The sequence below is a fragment of the Erinaceus europaeus genome, chromosome 5, assembly GCF_950295315.1.
Source record: "Erinaceus europaeus chromosome 5, mEriEur2.1, whole genome shotgun sequence".
Classification (NCBI taxonomy): Eukaryota; Metazoa; Chordata; class Mammalia; order Eulipotyphla; family Erinaceidae; genus Erinaceus; species Erinaceus europaeus.
The window spans coordinates 36,398,671-36,421,188 of record NC_080166.1 but is presented as its reverse complement, the minus strand read 5'-3'; positions in this window follow the sequence as shown (position 1 = coordinate 36,421,188).

Genomic DNA, 22,518 nt, shown 5'->3' with positions numbered 1-22,518 from the left:
GTTCAAGTATAGTCCTTCCAACTACCCAAATCTTTTTTTTTATTTCTTTTTTGGGGGATTAATGGTTTACACTCCGAAGTAAAATAAAATAGTTTGTACATGCATAACATTTCCCAGTTTTCCATATAACAGTACAACGCTCACTAAATCCTCCACTGCCATCAAGTTCCAGGACCTGAATCCTCCCCCTCCCCCAACCCCAGAGTTTTTTACTTTGGTGCAGTACACCAACTCCAGTCCAAGTTCTTCTTAGTGTTTTCCCTCCTGATCTTGTTTTTCAACTGCTATGCGTCAGATCATCCCAAATTCATCCTTCTGTTTCTATTTATCTCACTTAACAGGATTTCTTCAAGCTCCATCCAAGATGTGGTAAAGAAGGTGAAATCACCATTGCTAATAGCTGAGCACTATTCCACTGTTTATATAGACCACAACTTCTTTAGCCACTCATTTGGTGTTGGACACCTGGGTTGCCTCTATGTTTTCGCTATTACAAATGGTACAATTGCCCAAATCTTAAATCAGCATAAATGTGAAAATTAAATAATAAGTATAAGTACTATATACAATACTTTTATTCAGTTGATACTGTATATATAGACTATTCAGTAACTTGGTTTAAAAATCTGTCTGGATTAATAAAATCTCTTAGTGGCACTCCTCCCTTGGGGATTACCCACCTGAATCTATCCTCTCTCTATTTTTCTTATTGGATGTGCTTTCACTTTAATGATATTGCCTTGCTCTGCTTACCAAGACAAACAATCAAAAGTAGCAAAGAAACCTACTTTTAGTAAGATGATTGTATATAAAATAGGCATTAAAATCAGCATTTCATATAAGTTAATAATAAGTAAACATGAAAGTAAGTCAGTATTCCTGATTTCATTATCTACAAATGGGATATAATTCAAGGGTATATAGTAAACTTAGGAAGAATATATATAGTTAAAGACTATATTATAAAACACTAACCCATCAATAAATTATTTTAAGTAACTATAAAGGAATAAAAATAATGGATACTTTTTTAAATGAAACATTATAAGACTTATATTGAAAAATTATCCTTTAATCTTTTTGACTTTGTTTTGTTTTAATATTATCATAGTTTGAACTTTTCAGAATTTTGATATTTTGTGTTTTGATGTGATTTCTATAATTCTAACCTTCCATATTGTGTTCTACTGTAGTTTTAGCATAGTAGTCAAATAGTCAGGTGTTTTTTTTTTTCCTTAACATTGATCCATTTGCCCTTTTACAAGAAGAAGAGTCTATTATAAATCACTTGTAAGGCATAAATATAGATTCACTCTATTCCTGTTCTGGTTTCTTACTTCATTTTACCACATTGGTAACTGGTAAAATACTACTATAGAGATGGAAAATGCTACTATAGATATGTTCTCCTTATAAATAATTCAACATTACTGTACTTCTGTGAAGCAAACTAGCCAAAAATGCTACAGTACATGTGGCAGTATTTTTAGCCCATTTATGTTCTTCTGCTTCTAAAAGAGTAACAGCTTTCATTATAGCACTAGTAAAGAACTTCTTAACTCAATTTCTGTAACAGTTTATATCTGTCAGTTGCTAAAATTATTGTCACTCAGGTAATTTGTCTAAACATCATAAAATTTTGCTGTAAATTATATACTCTTGAATTTTAAAAACATGTTTCATATTGCAAGATCAGATAAACTATGGGGTATGGAATACACTTTAAAGACATTCAGGTTAATGCTATTTAATACCATAATATTAAATAGAATTATAATGGGAACTTTGAAAAGCAGTTTGCATTATATTGACCTACAAAGTAACCCCTAAAAATCATTTGCTATGGATTTCTAACAGAACCAAACACCTGTCTAGTCTGTTCTTGCTATCAATTTCCTGTCAGATCTAATTTAAAAATCTGATTCTGATAATTTACAACTTAAATATAAGAAGTTATGCCCTTTACTGATTCAGCTTTTTTAGGAGTGGACTATTTAAACACATGCCCCCCTCTCTGGCTGCTACCCACTCCCTCTTCTTACAGAGTTGTGGGCTTTTAAAGTGATGACAGTAGATAATTAGCTATTACTAATTAGAGCACAGTTCTATGACTTTGCAGAGTTTGCACACATGATTTCCAACAATGACTAAAATACATGTGCCCTACTTTTCCAGAAGTACTAGTACAAACTTTCACATTTATGATAGTCTAGGAAGTGACCAAGTAGGGTGAGTACCTGGTTTGCAAACATGATTTTTTGGGTTCAGTCCCTAGTCATATACCAGAGTAATGCCTAATATTCATTTCTATAAGTTAAGGTAAAACAAAACAAACAGACAAACAAAAAACTTAGCCAACAGATAAATAAAAAAAACCTCAGTGGGACTCCTGTGTGTGATTGAAATATTTATAAACTTCTGAAGCTGGACCTGAGTATAAAGTGGATATGTAGTTTATTACCAGTAGCAGTAATGATATGTGAAAACCACGATGGACCAGACATGGTGTTGGGTTCTCCTGTCTTATATTACTTTTACCTGCGTGAAAACAAAATTGTGGGGAGAACTGTTTTTTCATCCTGAGGATTAAATTACAGGCTAGGATTCTGTGAATCAAGTCCCATGTCTTTAGGAATAGAAAATACTACTGTCTTGTTTTTTATCTAGAGAAGGATCTTAATGTAATTAATGATGATTAATTATAAGGTTTGATTTAAATAGAGGGTTCCCTAAATGAATTCTGGAGTTTAGCCAAAAAGAAAGGAGTTCCCAATAACCACAGTACAGCTAGTCCCAGGATTGAAATAATGGCAATTTTTGTTATTTCTCATAATTCTGGGTATTTTCAGAGGGTAGAGCATTTCCTATTTGCTTTCAAACTTGTTGCAGTTTCTTTGATTGGCATATGGTGGAGGATTAGCATTTGTAAATGATTAAATTTATGTTTCATCTGTCAGTCTGAGACTTGGCTGACATTCTGACTTTAAAGTCTGGACAGTTCTTATTATGTCTTCTAGCCCCCAAGTGACAAAACTAATCTTACATCCCTGTTTTATTAGACCAATGAACACACATAACTTATTAGTTATGATGTTCAGTATTAATATGACCAAATTAGACAGGGGAAAATTTGGAACCAGTGATCATTTGTATGGAAATGGTAACTGGATATTTATAGTAGAGAGCGTAATGCAGTCTATGCATGTATTAGAATAGTTGCACATTGGAAACTTCCATAATATAATCACACAATGTTACTTAAGACACAGCAACAACTAATATAGTGTAAATGAGAAAGATGCTACAATATGAATAAAAATCATGCCTTATATGATAATCCAAATATGCCATCGAGCCTTAATGACTGCTCTTACATTGCTACTGGATTTCAGGTATGCTATAAAAACTTCTCATCCACTGAAATGCATTCCCATAATAAACCACAAAAAACATTTGTCCTTGATATGTTATTCTGCCAATATCATGGTCAAAACCTTACAAATATAATTTTTCCAGATAACGATAATGAAAATGTTTTTGCATATATGCTTAATCTTCCTTAGGAATATTTCACTAAGGGACCAGGTGGTAGCGCACCTGGTTGAGTGCACATGTTACAATGCTCAAGGACCTGGGTTCGAGGCCCCAGTCCCCCCCTGTAGGAGGAAAGCTTTGTGAATGGTGAAGCAATGTTGCAGGTGTCTCCCTATCTCTCCCCTTTTATCACCCACTTCCCTCTAGGTTTCTGTCTGTCTTTATCAAATACTTAAAGATAATAAAAAAAATAAAACAAATTTCACTAGATAAGATCTCAAATGAATATTGACTGACACAAAGGTTCTATAATTTACTAAAATCAACTGTAAACCATTTGCCTGATTACAAAGAAAACTATAGGGTTGTTAATGACACTTAGAAATTATTTCAAACTTGAAGATTCCGGAAGATGGCAGAATGAGAAGCTGCTAGTGGCTTGAGCTCTGACTGCATCTACTGGAAAAGGTAGGATTTTTTGCCTTTAGTAGGACAGTCAATAAGTGGTCCTAGCGGTGACACCAAGGAGGTGACTATAACTCAATTTGGGTTAGAAAATAGAGTAAAAAGAAAGGGAAAAAAATTTTTTAATTATTCCCAAAGCGCACCCCCACACCCCTCCTCCCCATAACCAGTCCCTGGGGGCCAGAGATCTGCTCCTAGCAGGCTCGCCTGCTGAGTTTTTTCTTTACCAAGATTCCTGTCCCACTAGGGGGTGTCATTCATTCTAATTCTATTCCCTTCTGAAATCTTTGGCCTTTTTTCTTTCTAAGTAGCCAATCAGCTGCCTCTGCTCAGGGGGCCTGAGGCAATCTGGAGCCATCCAAGCTGAAGACAGGACAGGTTTTTAACTCTGTTCTATTTTATTATCAATACAAGATAAATGCATATCCCTTCCCCCTTCTCCTTCAGGTTGACCAGAATTAACTCTTAGTATATTTTCCATTGGTAGGGGACTGGGTGTCTTATTCACTGCCAAAATAACTTGTTTGACTCTTCCTACAGGCCCTATCCATTCTCTCCTCCCCCCACATAGCTAATTAAATAACAAATAAATAAATAACTCCTTTCACTGTTCTTTTATTACTGTTCTTTTTCTTATCTTTCTCTTTTTTCACTTTTTCTTTCTTCTTTTTTTCATTTTTGTCATCCTTCCTTCCTCCTTCAGCTTTCTGAATTCACTGATAGATATTTGGGAATTATTTGGGGGAAGAAATCTGACTCAGACTGGACTCTCTCTGCGTGTACCTCTACTCTACTTCCCTTTCTCCAATAGCTACCCCTAGAATATACAGTGGATAGTAGATTTGCATAACTGTCTATTCCGGCTATTCTTGTCTATTCCAGAGGGTTTATTTTATTTTATTTTATTTTATTTTCCTTTCATGACAATCAGCTGCCTCTGATCAAGAGGCTTGAGGCAATCTGGGACAAGTTTTTTTACCCTGCTCTATTTTATTATTAATATTATATAAAGGTATATCTCTTTCCCTCCCTCCTTTAGGTTGACCAGAATTAACTCTTAGGGTATCTTTCATTGCTAGGGGACTGGAAATCTTATCCATTGTGACAAGAACGTGTTTCACTACTCCTACCTCCTCTACAGACTCTCCCCTTCTCCGTGCTCCTAGCTAATTAAAAAAATAAAATAAAAAATAAATCAATTAAAAAACTTTCCTTTAACTGCTCTTTTATTACAGATCTTTTTATTATCTTTTCTCTCTCTGTTTCTCTTTTTTTTATCCTGTCTTCTATTTCTTCCTTCCTTCTTCTTTGTCTTTCTGAATTCACTGATATTCATTTGTGAATTATTTTGGGGAAGAAATCTGAATCAGAGTGGACTCTCTATGTATGTATCTCAACTCTACTTCCTTTTCTCCCCTTGATACCCTAGAATATATGGTGGATAGTAGATTTGTATAATTGTCTATTCTTACTAACCCTTTTTTCCTTTCTCTTTCTTTGTCATTTGGACTTGCTTGCTATTTTTTCATGGACTGGAGACATTGTTTGCCTAACTGGTAGTGATTAACTGCTTCAATACTTGCTTCAGTTGCTACTGTAATTCCTGAGGTTGGTGACTGCATTTGTCAAAAAGGTATTTAGTACAGTGTTTCTTGTACTCAAAACACAACAACTGAGGAACAACAGAGCATAAAAATAAGAAACTCGTAAATCAAATAATGGGTAGATCAAAAACAAATAAAACTGCTACTCCAATGAATGAAGACAAGAGCCCAGAAGAAACTACAAATCAGCCAGAAGTAACCATAGATTAAAAAAAAAGTATGCAAGCAATAATAAACTTATTAATCACAGAAATGAAAACAACAATGGAGGAAAGGAATGGCAGTATTAGGGAAACAACAGTTGAGACCCCCAAGGAAAATACTGATTATCTTGAGGCAAGTAGAGAACTGAAAGCTGAAATAGCTGAACTGAGGAAAGAATCTGAGGGAAGGGAAAGCAGATTAACAGAAGCAGAAAACATAATTATTCAGACAGAGGATGAGTTAGAGAAAACTAAGAAAGAGGTGAAAGAACTCAAAAAGAGATTGAGAGACACTGTAAACAAAAACTGAGACATATGGGATCTCAAAAGAAGTAACATTCGTATAATTGGCCTGCCAGAGGAAGAAAGAGAGGAAGGGGAAGCAAACATTCTAGAGGAAATTATAGAAGAAAACTTGCCAGACATGAATAACATAAAGGACATCAAGATTCAAGAGGCCCAGAGAGTTCCAAACAGAATCAACCCAGACCTGAAGACACCAAGACACATCATAGTCACAATGAGAAGGAGTAAGGATAAAGAAAGGATCCTAAAGGTTGTTAGAGAAATATAAAAAGTCACATACAGGGAAAAACCCATAAGATTATCAGCAGACTTCTCCACTAAACTCTAAAAGCCAGAAGGGAATGGCAAGATATCTATCGAGCCCTGAATGAAAAAGGGTTTCAACCAAGGATAATATATCCTGCTTGACTTTCATTCAACTAGATGGAGGGATCAAAACTTTCTCAGACAAACAACAGTTAAAGGCGGCAACCATCACCAAACTGGCCCTGAAAGAGTTTCTAAAAGACCTCTTATAAATAAGAACATCACTATAATACTTGTAATATATCAGATCAAATCAAAATTTGTAGAACAGTGGCACTACAATACATTAAAATCATAATATCAATAACTATCAATGGCTTAAACTCACCCATCAAAAGGCACAGAGTGGGGGGATGGATCAGAAAACATAACCCAACCATATGCTGCTTGCAAGAATCCCATCTGTCACAACAAGATAAACACAGACTTAAAGTGAAAGGATGGAAAGTATCATACAGGCTGACAGACCACAAAAAAGGCAGGAACAGCCATTATCATCTCAGACACAATAGATTTCAAATTAAATAAACTAATAAAAGATAGGCAAAGACATTACATAATTATTAGAGGATCAATCATCCAAGATGACTTAACAATTATTAACATCTATGCACCCAAAATACATCAAGAACCTGAAATAATTTCAAAAAATACATCAATTGTAATACAATAATAGTGTGAGACTTTATAGTGGGAGACTTTAATACACCACTCTCACACGTAGATCAAACAAGCAGAGAATCAACAAAGCATAGAATCAACAAAGATACAAGATAGTTAAATGAAGAGATTGACAGCCTAGGTCTTTTGGACATTTTCAGAGTCCTTCACCCAAAAAAACTGGAATACACAGTCTTTTTCAAATCCACATAACACATGTCCACAAAGACAGCATCAATAAATTCAAGAGCATTGAAATCATCCCAAGTATTTTCTCAGACCAGAGTGGAGTAAAACTAACATTTAACAACAAACAAAATTATTAAAAGTCACAGAATTTGGAAACTAAACAACATACTCCTTAAGAACCACTGGTCAGAGAGTCACTCAAGCAGGAAATTCAAATGATCCTGGAAACAAATGAAAATGAAGACACAACCTATCAAAATATTTGGGACACAGCTAAAGCACTACTGAGAGGGAAACTTATAGCCATACAATCACATATTAAACAATAAGAAAAAGCTCAAATGAACGACCTTACTGGACACCTCAAGGACTTAGAGGAAGAGGAACAAAGGAACACTAAATCAGACAGAAGGACAGAAATCACTAAAATTAGAGCAGAAATAAACAACATGGAAAATAAGAGAACCATATAAAAGAGCAATGAAGTCAAATGTTGGTTCTTTGAAAGATTAAACAAAATTGACAAGCCCCTAGCCAGACTCACCAAACAAAAAAGAGAGAAGACTCAAATTAATAGAATTGTAAACGATGGAGGAGATATCACAACTGACAACACAGAAATCCAGAGAATCATGCGAAACTTCTATGAAGAACTATATGGCACCAAGCTAGAGAATCTGGAAGAAATGGAACAATACCTAGAAACATATGCCCTTCCAAAACTGAACCAAGAAGAACTACAAAACCTACAAATTTAATGCAATACCCATCAAAGTTCCACCAAGCTTCTTTAAGAGAATAGAAAAAATACTAAAATCATTTATCAGGAACATGAAAACACCTAGAACTGACAATACCAACTTGAGGAAAAGAAACAAAAATGGAGGCATCACACTCCCAGACCTTAAACTATATTATAAAGCCATCATAATCAAAACAGCAGGGTACTGGAACAAAACTAGGCACACAGAGCAGTGGAACAGAATCGAAAGCCCAGAAATAAATCCCCACACCTATGGACATCTAATCTTTGATAAGGGAGCCCAAAGCATTAAATGGAAGAAGGAGGCTCTCTTCAAAAAATGGTACTGGGAAAACTGGGTTGGAACATGCAGAAGAATGAAATTGAACAATTTTATCTCGCCAGAATCAAAAATCAACTCCAAATGGATCAAAGACCTGGATGTTAGACCAGAAACAATCAAATACATAGAGAAAAACACTGGAAAAACACTTTCCCAACTACAGCTCAAGGACATCTTTGATGAAATAAACCCAATTTCAAGAAAGACTAAAGCAGAAACAAACCAATGGGACTAATCAATTGAAAAGCTTCTGCACATCCAAAGAAACTATTAACAAACAAAGAGACCCCTCACAGAATGGGAGAAGATCTTCACATACATCAGACAAGAAACTAATCACCAAAATATATAAAGAGCTCATCAAACTTGGCAAAAATGGGCAGAGGATATAAACAAAACATTCACCTCAGAGGAGAGCCAAAAGGCTAACAAACTTATGAAAAACTGCTTCAAGTCACTGATTGTCAGAGAAATGCAAATTAAGTCAACACTAAGATACCACCTCACTCCTGTAAGAATGGAATACATCAATAAGGACAGCAGCAACAAATGCTGGAGAGGATGTGGGGACAGAGGAACTCTTTTGCATTGCTGGTGGGAATGTAAATTGGTACAGCCTCTGTGGAGAGCAGTCTGGAAAACTCTCAGAAGGCTAGACATGGACCTTCCATATGATCCAGTAATTCCTCTCCTGGGGTTATACCCCAAGGATTCCATAACACCCAACCAAAAAGAGGTGTGAACTGCTATGTTCATAGCAGCACAATTCATAATAGCTAAAACCTGGAAGCAACTCAGGTGCCCAAAAACAGATGATTGGCTGAGAAAGCTGTAGTATATATACACAATGGAATACTATGCAGCTATCAAGAAGAATGAGCCCACCTTCTCTGACCCATCTTGGACAGAGCTAGAAGGAATTACGTTAAGTTAGCTAAGTCAGAAAGATAAAGTTGAGTATGGAATGATCCCACTCATCAACATAAGCTGATAAAGAAGATCTGAAAGGGAAACTAAAAGCAAGACCTGACTAAATTGAAAGTAGGGCACCAAAGGAAAAACCCTGTGGTGAGGGGTAGACATGCGGCTTCCTGGGATGGTGGAGGGTGGGGGTGGGTGGGTGGTATAGGACACAGTCTTTTGGTGGTGGGAATGGTGTTTATGTACACTCCTAGTATAGTGTAGTCATATAAATCACTAGTTAATTAATATGAGAGGGGGAAAGTTAATTGTATGCCTTGAAGTTTTTAAAACCAAACTGAGTCTTCTTAATATATAGGCTGTGTAGTTGATATGCAGACTCTCTCAAAGATGTAGACCAAGTAGATCAGAGGCAACCAGTGGCTCAGCTATTTAGGAGATACTGGGTACTATACAGCAAACCCTAACAAAAGGACTTTTCAAAGTTAACCCAATTACCAAATAATGTGATGATAACATTAACTATCGATTGTCTTTTGGAACCCTAAGACAGCAGGAACCTCACATCTCCACTAGAGAGCCTATATTTCTCCCAGTCCTTAGGATAGGGCCCACTTCCCTGCAAGCATCTCCCAATCCATACCAAATAATATTGCATCAGCCAATCGTAACCTAATCAACGCAACGATTACCACCTCAACATGCTTCAACTCAGACTGTATCTAGAGATTTCAGGTGTGGAATGACAACCCTTCACTTCATTACTCGGTTGAGACCTTTCCTTTCATATAGCATTCTCTATTTCCATCCCAGGTGGATCACTTTCTAATAAAGTCCCAAAACCTAGATATACACCAGGTTCTGTGAGAGAGAGCATATGTTCACACATATCCATAAACAAGTAAAAATATATACCTGAAAGCAGAATTACACTAGAGTTTGCAGTGAGTATCCCCCCAATACTTCCTTTCCACTATTCCAACCCCAGGACCATGATTGCTCAACGAATTGTTTGGCTTTGTATGTTAACTCTCTTTTCAGCCACCAGATTCGAGATGCCATCAAGATGCTGGCCTGGCTTCGCTGGACTGAAGACCCCCACCAAAGTTTCCTGGAGCTCTGCTTCCACCCTACTAGGGAAAGAGAGAGGTAGACTGGGAGTATGAACCGACCAGTCAATGCCCATGTTCAGCAGGGAAGCAATTACAGAAGCCAGACCCTCCACCTTCTGCAATTCATGACCCTGGGTCCATGCTCACAGAGGGATAGAGAAAGGCAGAGCTATCAGGGGAAGGGATGGGATATGGAGATTGGGTGGTGGGAATTGTGTGGAGTTGTACCCCTCCTACCCTATGGTTTTGTTAATTTATTCCTTCCTAAATAAAAAATACATTAAAAAATGAAATCATTTCAAACTTAAAAGAAATCATACTAAATTATAATATCAAAGAATAACCGCCAACCTTTTAGCATAGATGGCTTCATTTCAATATTTATGCTTGAAATTTTATTGTATTTTACTTATTTTTTTAAATTTTTTATTTAAGAAAGGATTAATGAACAAAACCATAAGGTAATAGGGGTACAACTCCACAGAATTCCCACCACCCGATCTCCATAACCCACCCCCTCCCCTGATAGCTTTCCCATTCTCTATCCCTCTGGGAGCATGGACCCAGGGTCATTGAGGGTTGCAGAAGGTAGAAGGTCTGGCTTCTGTAATTGCTTCCCTGCTGAACATGGGCATTGACTGGTCGGTCCATACTCCCAGTCTGCCTCTCTCTTTCCCTAGTAGGGTGTGTGTCTGGGGAAGCTGAGCTCCAGGACACATTGGTGGGGTCTTCAATCCAGGGAAGCCTGGCCAGCATCCTGGTGGCATCTGGAACCTGGTGATTGACAAGTGAGTTAACATATGAAGCCTAACAAATTGTTGAGCAATCATGGATCCAAAGCTTTAAATAGTGGAGAGGAAGTGTTAGGGAGGTACTCACTGCAAACTCTAGTGTACTTCTGCTTTCAGGTATATATTTTGCAGTAGTTTATGGATATGTGTGAACGTAAGCTCTCTCTCACAGAAACTGGTGTATATCTAGGTTTTGGGACTTTGTTAGAAAGTGAACCACCTAAGATGAAATTAGAGTGTACTATAAAAGGAAAGGTCTCACCCGAGTAATGAAGCTGAAGGGTTGTCATTCCACACGTGAAGTCTCTGGACACAGTCTGAAGCATGTTGAGGTGGCAATCGTTGCATTGGTTAGGTTGTGATCGGCGGATGCAATATTATTTGGTATGGATTGGGAGATGCATACGGGAAAGTGAGCCCTATCCAAGGGTTCCAGGACTGGGGGAAGTAGGGGCTCTATAGTGGAGATGTGAGGTTCTTGCTGTCTTAGGGTTCAAAAAGACAACTGATAGTTAATGTTGTCATCACATTATTTGGTAATTGGGTTGAAAAGTCCTTTTGTTAGGGTTTGCTGTACAGTATCCAGTATCTTGTATATAGCTGTGCTATTGGATGCTTCTAATCTACTTGGTCTAGGCTTTTGAGAGAGTCCACATATCAAATACACAGCCTATATATTAAAAAGTTTCAGTTTGTGTTTTGAGAAACTTTGAGACATACAACTGATTTCCCCCTCATATTAACTACTGATTTATATGTCTACATTTTGCTAGGAGTGTACATAAACACCATTCCCACCACCAAAAGACTGTGACCCATCCCTCCCACCCACTCCCACCCCCCACTGGCCCAGGAAGCTGCATGTCTACCCCTCACCACAAGGTTTTTACTTTGGTGCCCTACTTTCAATTTGGTCAGGTCCTCCTTTTAGTTTCCCTTTCAGATCTTCTTACTCAACTTCTGTTGATGAGTGGGATCATCCCATACTCATCTTTATCTTTCTGACTTAGTTCACTTAACATAATTCCTTCTAGCTCTCTCCAAGATGGGTCAGAGAAGGTGGGTTCATTGTTCTTGATAGCTGCATAGTATTCCATTGTGTATATATACCACAGCTTTCTCAGCCAATCATCTGTTGTTGGGCACCTGGGTTGCTTCCAGGTTTTAGCTATTATGAATTGTGCTGCTATGAACATAGCAGTTCACACCTCTTTTTGGTTGGGTGTTATGGAATCCTTGGGGTATAACCCCAGGAGAGGAATTACTGGATCATATGGAAGGTCTAGCCTTCTGAGAGTTTTCTAGACTGCTCTCCACAGAGGCTGTACTAATTTACATTCCCACCAGCAATGCAAAAGGGTTCCTCTGTCCCCACATCCTCTCCTGCATTTGTTGCTGCTGTCCTTTTTCATGTATGCCATTCTTACAGGAGTGAGGTGGTATCTTAGTGTTGTCTTAATTTGCATTTCTCTGACAATCAGTGACCTAGAGCAGTTTTTCATATGTTTGTTAGCCTTTGGGATACGGGTTCGAACCCCAGCTCCCTACCTGAAGAGGGTAACTATCTTTCTCTCTCTCTAGCTCCCCATCCTCTACCAATTTATATTAAAAACAATTAGTTAAAAAAAACAGAAGAAAAAATAGCTTCCAGGAGTGGTGGATTTGTACCACAAGCAAACAGAATTATAGTATTTTTACTTCCTCTTCACTAATTTAACACAGTACTATATCAATATGTTTCAGATAGGCATCATTATATATAAAAATGTTGATAGACTGTATTGTGTTCACCTCTAAAATCCCAATTATATCCATCAGCATGTAATTATCCCTTTTATGTAATATACAATTTTCTAATTTTTCTTCTGGTTTAGTAGTATTAAAGTTCATCTTTTTTCTATGATATATATTGTCTTTCTCTCTCTGAAATATTTCACTAAGCACAATAATATTTGGGGGTAGTCACACTGTTAGCAAGGGCATAATTCACACTTTTTATAATTTAGCAGTATACTATTGAGTATACATAAGTGACATACTTATATTGCTCTTAGAGGGAGAAAAATCAAAAATAAATAAATAAATACATGGAACCAAATAAAACGCTAAGCTTCTTCACAAATAAAGAAATTGGGGGCTGGGTGGAAGCTCACCTGGTTAAGTGCACACATTACCATGCACACGGATCTGGGTTCAAGGCCCAAATCCCCACCTGCAGGGAGGAAGCTTCACTAGGTGTGGAGCAGGACTGAAGGTGTCTCTAAGTCTCCCTCTCTATCTCCTTATCCCCTTTCAATTTCTCTCTGACTCTATCAAATAAATAAAATGTTAAGAAAAAGAAACTTGCTCTAAATAACAAAGCTATAGCACCTAATTGGAAAATATATTTAACAATCATACATCTCACAGTGGTTTAATGTAAGAAATTTAGCTAGAACTCTTAAAACTCAACAAGCAAAAAACAAAGAAATTAAAAAAAAACAATATTGAAAAATGGATAAATGATTCAAATAGTCATTCACCAAAACAGACATGGGAACACGAAAGTGTTCATTATTTCTTCTTATTAGGTAGATACAAATGAAGACAGCAGTAAAATATAACCTCATACCAATGAGAACACACTTTATCTAAAAGAAAAGAAATGCTTGTTTGAAAAGATATGGAGAAGGAAACCTTTATACAGTGATGGTGGGAATGTAAACTGGGGTTGCCTTCATGGAAAGTCATAAGAAGAGTTATCAAAGATTGAAAATAGCAACTCTGCATGATCCACTCCAGGACATTACCTCCTCTTCTCCCCCACTGCCCAACATGAAGGAAGGAAGGAAGGAAGGAAGGAAGGAAGGAAGGAAGGAAGGAAGGAAGGAAGGAAATAAGGAAAGGGGGGCTGGGTGGTGGCACACCTGGTTGAGTACACATATTACAGTATACAAGGATCAGCGTTCCAGCCCCTACCTCACCTGCAGGAGGAAAGCTTTTTGAGTGGTGAAGCATTGCTGCAGGTCTCTCTCTCTGTCTATGTCCCCTCCTCTCAATTTCAAGCTGTCTCTATCCAATAAATAAAGATACTAAGAAAGAAAAAAAGAAAGAAAGATTATAGCTAAAAGCTGGAAACAAGGGACCAGGCTGTAGCACAGTGGGTTAAGCACACATGGCACAAAGCACAAGGACTAATTAAAGGATCCTGGTTTGAGCCTGTGGCTCCCAACCTGCAGGTAGGTCGCTTCACAAGCAGTGAAGCAGTTCTGCTGGTGTCTAACTTTCTTTAACCCCTCTGTTTTCCCCTCCTCTCTTGATTTCTCTCTGTACTATCAGACAACAATAACAACAACAATAATAATGAAAACAAACAACAAGGGCAACAAAAGGGGGAAAAGACGCCTCCAGGAGCAGTGGAGTCATAGTGCAGGCACTGAGTTCCAGTGATAACCCTAGAGGCAAAAAAAAAAAGATGGAAACAATCCATGTATCTAACAATATATAAAGGAGGTGTGTGTGTGTGTGTGTATATATATATATATATATATATATATATATATATATATATATAGAGAGAGAGAGAGAGAGAGAGAGAGAGGGGTAGGGAAGGAGAAAGAGACAAGAGAGATATATAAATCAACTTTTCATAGCTGAGTAGTATACTATTGTGTGTATATATTTTATATTCCTTTATTGGGGTGGGGGAAATAAGGGGCTTGTGACTTCACATTTATATGATATCTCTGCTCCAAAACACTTTTTTTTTATTCAGAGAGAAAGAAAGAGACAGAGTCAGGGATAGACACCACAGACCAAAGCTTTCTTCACTGATGTCTCCCATGTGTTGCTGGGTTTGCACCTGTGTGGCACACAGTGCAATGGAGGTGTCATATCTGCTGAGCTATCGCTCTGACCCTCAATATAGTAATCCTTATTGAAGTTTTTTATTTTATTTTATTTTATTTTTTATTTAAGAAAGGATAAATTAACCATAGGGGAGGAGGGGTACAACTCCGCACAATTCCCATCACCCAATCTCCATATCCCACCCCATCCCCTGATAGCTTTCCCACTTTCTATCCCTCTGGGAGCATGGACCCAGGGTTATTGTGGGTTGTAGAAGGTGGAAGGTCTGGCTTCTGTAATTGCTTCCCCGCTTCTTCTTCTTCTAGCGTTTGCCCGCTGAACATGAACGTTGACTGGTCAGTCCATACTCCCAGTCTGCCTCTCTCTTTCCCTAGTAGGGTGGGGCTCTGGGGAAGTGGAGCTCCAGGACACATTGGTGGGGTCTTCAGTCCAGGGAAGCCTGGCCGGCATCATGATGACATCTGGAACAAGGTGACTGAAAAGAGAGTTAACATACAAAGCCAAACAATTTGTTGAGAATCATGGACCCAAAGCTTGGAATAGTGGAGAGGAAGAGTTGGGGGGATACTCACTGCAAAGTCTAGTGTACTTCTGCTTTCAAGTATATATTTTGCAGTAATTTATGGATACGTGTGAACATATGCTGTCTCTCACAGAAACAATATCTCTATGTTCATCAGAGATATTGGTCTGTAGTTTTCCTTTTTTGTTGTGTCCCTATCAGTTTTTGGTATCACGGTGATGTTGGCTTCATAGAAGGTGGAAGGGAGTAATCCTGTTTATTCAATCTTATGGAAAAGCTTAAGAAGTATGGTTACTAACTGTTTACTGAAATTTTTGTAGAATTCCTTTGTGAAGCCATCTGATCCAGGACTTTCATTCTTGGGGAGATTCTTAATAACGGTTTCAATTTCTTTGTCTGTGATTGGTGCATTTAGATTTTGTAGTTCTTCTTGGTTCAGTTTTGTAGGGGCATATGTTTCTAGGAATTGTTGCATTTCTTCCAGATTCTCTAGATTGGTGGCATATAGTTCTTCATAGAAGTTTCGCAGGATTCTCTGGATTTCTGTGGTGTCAGTTGTGATATCTCCTCCATCGTTTACAATTCTATTAATTTGAGTCTTCTCTCTTTTTTTTTTGGTGAGTCTAGCTAGGGGTTTGTCAATTTTGTTTAATCTTTCAAAGAACCAACATTTGGCTTCATTGATCTTTTTTGTATGGTTCTTTTATTTTCGATGTTGTTTATTTCTGCTCTAATTTTAGTGATTTCTGTCTTCTGGTTGCATTAGGGTTCCTTTGTTCCTCTTCCTCTAAGTCCTTGAGGTGTCCAGTAAGGTCGTTCATTTGAGATTTTTTCTTGGTGTTTAATATGTGATTGTATGGCTATAAGTTTCCCTCTCATTACTGCTTTCGCTGTGTCCCAAATATTTTGATAGGTTGTGTCTTCATTTTCAGTTGTTTCCAGGAACATTTGAATTTCCTGCTTGAGTGAATCTCTGACCCAGTGGTTCTTAAGGAGTATGTTGTTTAGTTTCCAAATTCTGTGACTTTTAATAATTTTGTTTGTTGTTAAATGTTAGTTTTACTCCACTGTGGTCTGAGAAGATACTTGGGATGATTTCGATGCTCTTGAATTTATTAATGCTGTCTTTGTGGCCTAACATGTGGTCTATCCTTGAGTATGTGTTATGTGGATTTGAAAAGAAGGTGTATTCCGTTTTTTTGGGGTGAAGGACTCTGAAAATGTCCAAGAGGTCTAGTCTGTCTATCTTTTCATTCAATTCTCTTGTATCTTTGTTGGTTCTCTGCTTTGTTGATCTGTCTAAGTGTGAGAGTGGAGTATTGAAATCTCCCACTATTATTGTATTATTATTGATGTATTTTTGAAATTCTTTCAGTAAGTGCTTGATGATAGTTTTCCATCCTTTCACTTTAAGTCTGTGTTTATCTTGTTTATCTTGTTCTGGGATTCTTGCAAGCAGCATATGTTGGGTTATGTTTTCTGATCCATCTACCCACTATGATGTGTCTTGGTGTCTTCAGGTCTGGGTTGATTCTGTTTGGAAGTCTCTGGGCCTCTTGAATCTTGATGTCCTTTCTGTTTTCAGGTCTGGGAAGTTTTCTTCTATTATTTCCTCTAGAATGTTTGCTTCCCCTTCCTCTCTTCCTTTGGCAGGCCAATTATATGAATGTTACTTCTTTTGAGATCATCCCATATGTCTCTGTTGTTGTTTTCAGTGTCTCTCAATATCTTTTTGAGCTCTTTCACCTCTTTATTAGTTTTCTCTAACTCATCCTCTGTCTGACTATTTCTGTTTTCTGCTTCTGTTAACCTGCTTTCCCTTCCCTCAGCTTCTTTCTTCATTACAGCTAATTCAGCTTTTAGTTCTCTAATTGCCTCAAGATAATCAGTATTTTCCTTGGGGATCTCAACTGTTGTTTCCCTAATACTGCCATTCCTTTCCTCCAATGTTGTTTTCATTTCTGTAATTAATAAGTTTATTATTGCTTACATACTTTTCTTATCTATGGTTACTTCTGGCTGATTTGTAGTTTCTTCTGGGCTTTTGTGTTCATTCATTGGAGTAGCAGTTATAATTGTTTTTGATGCACCCATTTTTTTGATTTATGTGTTTCTTTTTTTTATGCTCTGTTGTTCCTCAGTTGTTGTGTCTTGAGTACAAGCAACACTGTACTAAATACCATTATGACAATTACACTCACCAAGCTCAGGAATTACAATAGCAACTGAAGCAAGTATTGAAGCAGTTTAATCACTACCAGTTAGCCAAACAATGTCTCTAGTCCGTGAAAAAATAGTAACCAAATCCCAGTGAAGAAGATAGGGGAAAGAAAGAAGTGATAGCAAGAATAGACAGTTATGCAAATCTACTATCCACTATATATTCTAGGGGTAACAAGAGGGGTAAGGGAAGTAGAGCAGAGATACACACATAGAGAGTCCACTCTGAGTAAGATTTCTTCCCCAAAATAATTCACAAATTCAGAAAGGCAAAGAAGGAAGAAGTGTATGACAAGATAAAAAAAAAAGAAACAAGAGAGAGAAAAGAGAAAAGATAAGAAAAAGAACTGTAATTAAAGAGCAGTGAAAGTTTTTTTATTACTTTATTTTAATTTAATTTTTTTAATTAGCTAGGAGGAGGAGGAAGGTGAGAGTCTGTAGAGGAGGTAGGAGTAATGAGACAAGTTCCTCCCACAATAGATAAGATACCCACTACCCTAGCAATGAAAGATACCCTAAGAGTTAATTCTTATCATCCCAAAGGGGGGGGGGAGATATATGCCTTTATATAATATTAATAATAAAATAGAGCAGGGTAAAAAAAAAACCCTGGGGGTCGGGCTGTGGCGCAGTGGGTTAAGCACATGTGGCGCAAAGCACAAGGACAGGCGTAAGGATCCCGGTTTGAGCCCCCGGCTCCCTACCTGCAGGGGAGTTGCTTCACAGGCGGTGAAGCAGGTTTGCAGGTGTCTATCTTTCTCTTCCCCACTCTGTCTTCCCTTCCTCTCTCCATTTCTCTGTGTCCTATCCAACAACGAATAGCGTCAACAAGGGCAATAATAATAACCACAACAAGGCTACAACAACAAGGGCAACAAAAGGGGGAAAAAATGGCCTCCAGGAGCAGTGGATTCATGGTTCAAGCACCGAGTTCAGCAATAACCCTGGAGGAAGAGAAAAAAAAAAAAAACCTTTCCAAATTACCTCAAACCTTGTGAGCAGAGGCAGTTGATTGTTAAGAAAGAAAGAAAATAAATAAATAAATAAACCTCAGGACTAGACAAGGATAGATGGAATAGACAGTTATGCAAATATACTATCCACTGTATATTCTACGAGTAGCTAAAGGAGGAAGGGAAGTTGAGCAGAGATACTCACAGTGAGAGACCACTCTGAGTGAGAATTCTTCCCCTAAATAATTTCCAAATGTGTATCAATAAATTCAGAGATAGCACAGTTTGGTGGTGTGGGGGATGGGGCCTGTGGCTTTGGAAGCTGTAGGATTAAGGAAGAAAGGATGACAAGAATGAGAAAAAAAAAAGAAAGAGAGAGAGAAAAAAGAAAAAGATAAGAAAAAGAACAGTAATAAAAGTGCGGTGAAAGGAAAGAGTTTTTTATTTATTTTTTCTTATTTAATTAGCTATGTTGGGGGGAGTGGGGGGGTTGGCTACTTAGAAAGAAAAAAGGCCAGAAGTTTCAGAAGGGAATAGGCTTAGAATGAATGATACTCCCTGGTAGGACAGGAATCTTGGTAAAGAAAGAAGCTTAGCAGGGGAGCCTGCTAGGAGCTGGTCCCCAGGGACTGGTTGGAGGGGGAAGGGGAGGAGGTGCGCTTTGGGAACAATAATTTAAAATTAAAAAATTTTTTTCCCTTTTTTTCTACTCTATTTTTTAACCCAAATTAAGTTATAGTCATCTCCTTGGTGTCACCGCTAGGACCCCTTATTGACTGGCCTACTAAAGGCAGAAAATCCTGCCGTTTCCAGATGATGTAGTCAGATCTCAAGCCACTAGCTGCTTCTCAGTCCACCATCTTCCAGGAATCCCCGCTTATTGAAGTTTATAAACAAATGTCCCAACATACCATGCACAGCCAATTTCAATTCTGTTTTCGTTAGTGTCACTTTATGCCTTCCTGGTATTGTTAGAATGATGTTATTAAATCTCATTCATAAATATACAAAATTTCTCAGCATATTTCAATTTTTTTCTTAATTTTTTTACTTTGTTTCATTGTCATCATGGTTATTACTGGGACTAGAGAAATAGAAAGGAGATAAAGATAGACATCTGCAGACCTGATTTATAAATTGTGAAAGTGTCCTGCCTGTAGGCTGGGAGAAGAGGAAGGAGGTGAGAGCTCAAACCCAGGTCCTTCTGCATGGTAATGTGTACAATATTAAAATGGGTACACCACTATCTGGCTCCCTATTCATACTAATTTAAGAATTTATTGTAGATTTGATGATAAATATTTGGCATGATTTAACCCCCCTTGGCATGATTTATTATTTTTAATTTGGCCAAAAATCTAAAAAATTGTCTTCTCTTCTTTTAGTTATTGCATGAAATTTAAGTTTCATTCTTTCCATCCTTGTACATTGTTTTATTTACCATAACCTAATTTCATTTACCTAAATTAGTAATACTTCTTTTAAAGAGTATTTTTCTATGATTATACTGCTTAGAAGTACTACCTTATAAAAAACCTGAAGCCAAATATGTTTCCTTCAAATCTTAGCAAAATATCGTTTAAAAAATGTTAACTTAATAAAAATGCTAATCTCAGATCAGCAATATAACTCATCTGGACAGTTCACCTGGTTTGCCATACATGCAAGCCAGGTTCAAGCCTGGAATTCCTACATGGTAGATGGTTTGGTGCTGTGGTCTCTCCACCTGAAAAAGTCAGCCTGGAGCTGTGAAACCCCATTGTCATTTCAGTTCAAGTAGTTGTAGCTCCCAAACAAAAGCACCCAGAACAGATCTGATTATGTTGTTTTAGAGGCATTGATCTAGAAGTATTGAAAGGATCCATTCCATCTATCTCCCAAATCTTTCTGAGAAAAAATTTCAATGCAGATCAATTTAAGAGCAGACTATTGAGCTACACACAGGGATTTGGATTGAATATTACTGTTTGAAGAACAAAGTGCTAATATTTCATACATCCTCATATGGACTCTGGATTCTCTTTCTTGGCATGGTCTCTTTGGTATCTTTCTCTGAATTCTTGTCACTCTGAAATTGACATCCTGAAATTGAAATCTACTATTCCTTTTGGATACACTGTCTTTTAGAGACTTACATGCTTCAAGATGTCACTAAAACTACCTGTGGTTTGGATACAATCTCATTATCAGGTCAAGTAGTAACTAGACTAGGCTTTGGAGTAAAGGAGCAACATAGTTTACAACTGGGTCATAACTGTTCACAAGATAAGGCTTATAAGAGGAAATTAAGGGGAGCTGGGCGGTAGCCCAGCAGGTTAAGCGCACGTAGCGCAAGGTGTAATGACCAGCTTAAGGAACCCGGTTTGAATCCCCCGGCTCCACCTTACACGGGTGGTGAAGCAGGTCTGCAGGTGTCTATCTTTCTCTCCCCCTCTCTGTCTTGCCCTCCTCTCTCCATTTCACTGTCCTACCCAACACAACGACATCAATAACAACAACAAAAAATGGAAACAAAAAGGAAATATAAAAAAAACTTTTTGAAAGGGAAATTAAGAGGTATACTAATATATAACATTTGTCTGATCTTATTTGTGTTAATAAGAGGTACCAACAAAATAGCTGTCTATCTACCTACTTATCAATTATCTATCATGATAATGAAATTCATCTGAAGGAATTGATTCATTTTATTGTGGATGCCTTGGTGAGACCAAAGTCAGAAGGAGTAGGAAAATAATCTCAAGATTCAGATATTTATGGAATGATACAAAAATAGTCTGCTGGATATATATATATATATATATATATATATATATATATATATATATGGTTAAAGACTATATTTTAAACTACTAACCCAAAATAAATTTTTAAAAAATTATATATTGCAGATAAAGCACATTAAACTGACTGAAATTAAATAGGTAAGTGGCCAAATAAAGGTTTTTAGAGAGTCATTCTCCAAGCAGCCACCCATTTAATTTTTAAAATTGTGACCATCTTGTAATGAAAATATTATTGGTTTCTCAGTCTTACACAGGCAGAAAGCAGTTTAGTTCTCAAGGAGCATACAGTCCAGAGTACTAGCTTCAGTTGTAGTCATGAACAATAAAGACATTCCCACAGTGAACTCATTTCCACAGTGAACTCATTCACTAACAGTGAACTTCCCTCTAATGAGCACAATTGAATCTTGTCAAGCATTCCTCTTCCTGGAGTCCGAGACCCTCACCAATGCTTGCCAACTAGAACATCACAATTGACATTCCTATCATGTGCCTCTCATTTTTCTCCATTCTGTGTGTATTTATATTATTTATAGTCAATGTATTTGTTCATTGTGTACTGAGTATGTGAGATAACTTGTCTAATAATTGTATTCTTAAATTTATAGAGGACCCACAAAAGGAAGTACAGTGAGATTATCATCTTTTGTCCCTATTAAGATATTTTTTATGCACAAAAGTGAAAAAGATTTTTGTTTGAAAGTGAATGTAAACTGAATATTTGATTAATAGAAGAAACTCTAGTAGTTATTAATGTAACTCATGGATATCTTATCTTCCTTTCCTATCAATATACTATGTTTAGAATACCAGTTGCTTAAGACTAACCTTTTATAGAGGTGGAATCATTCCTCATCAATATGGATCTGGCTTCTTTAAAACTGTATATAAATATATAATATATATAGACATTTAATATATGTAAATGCTTTCTTAGATAAGGCCTGCCTTTGTAAATCATCATTTTCCTCTCAAATAGTTACTCAAGGTTCAGATATGCCCTAATCTCAT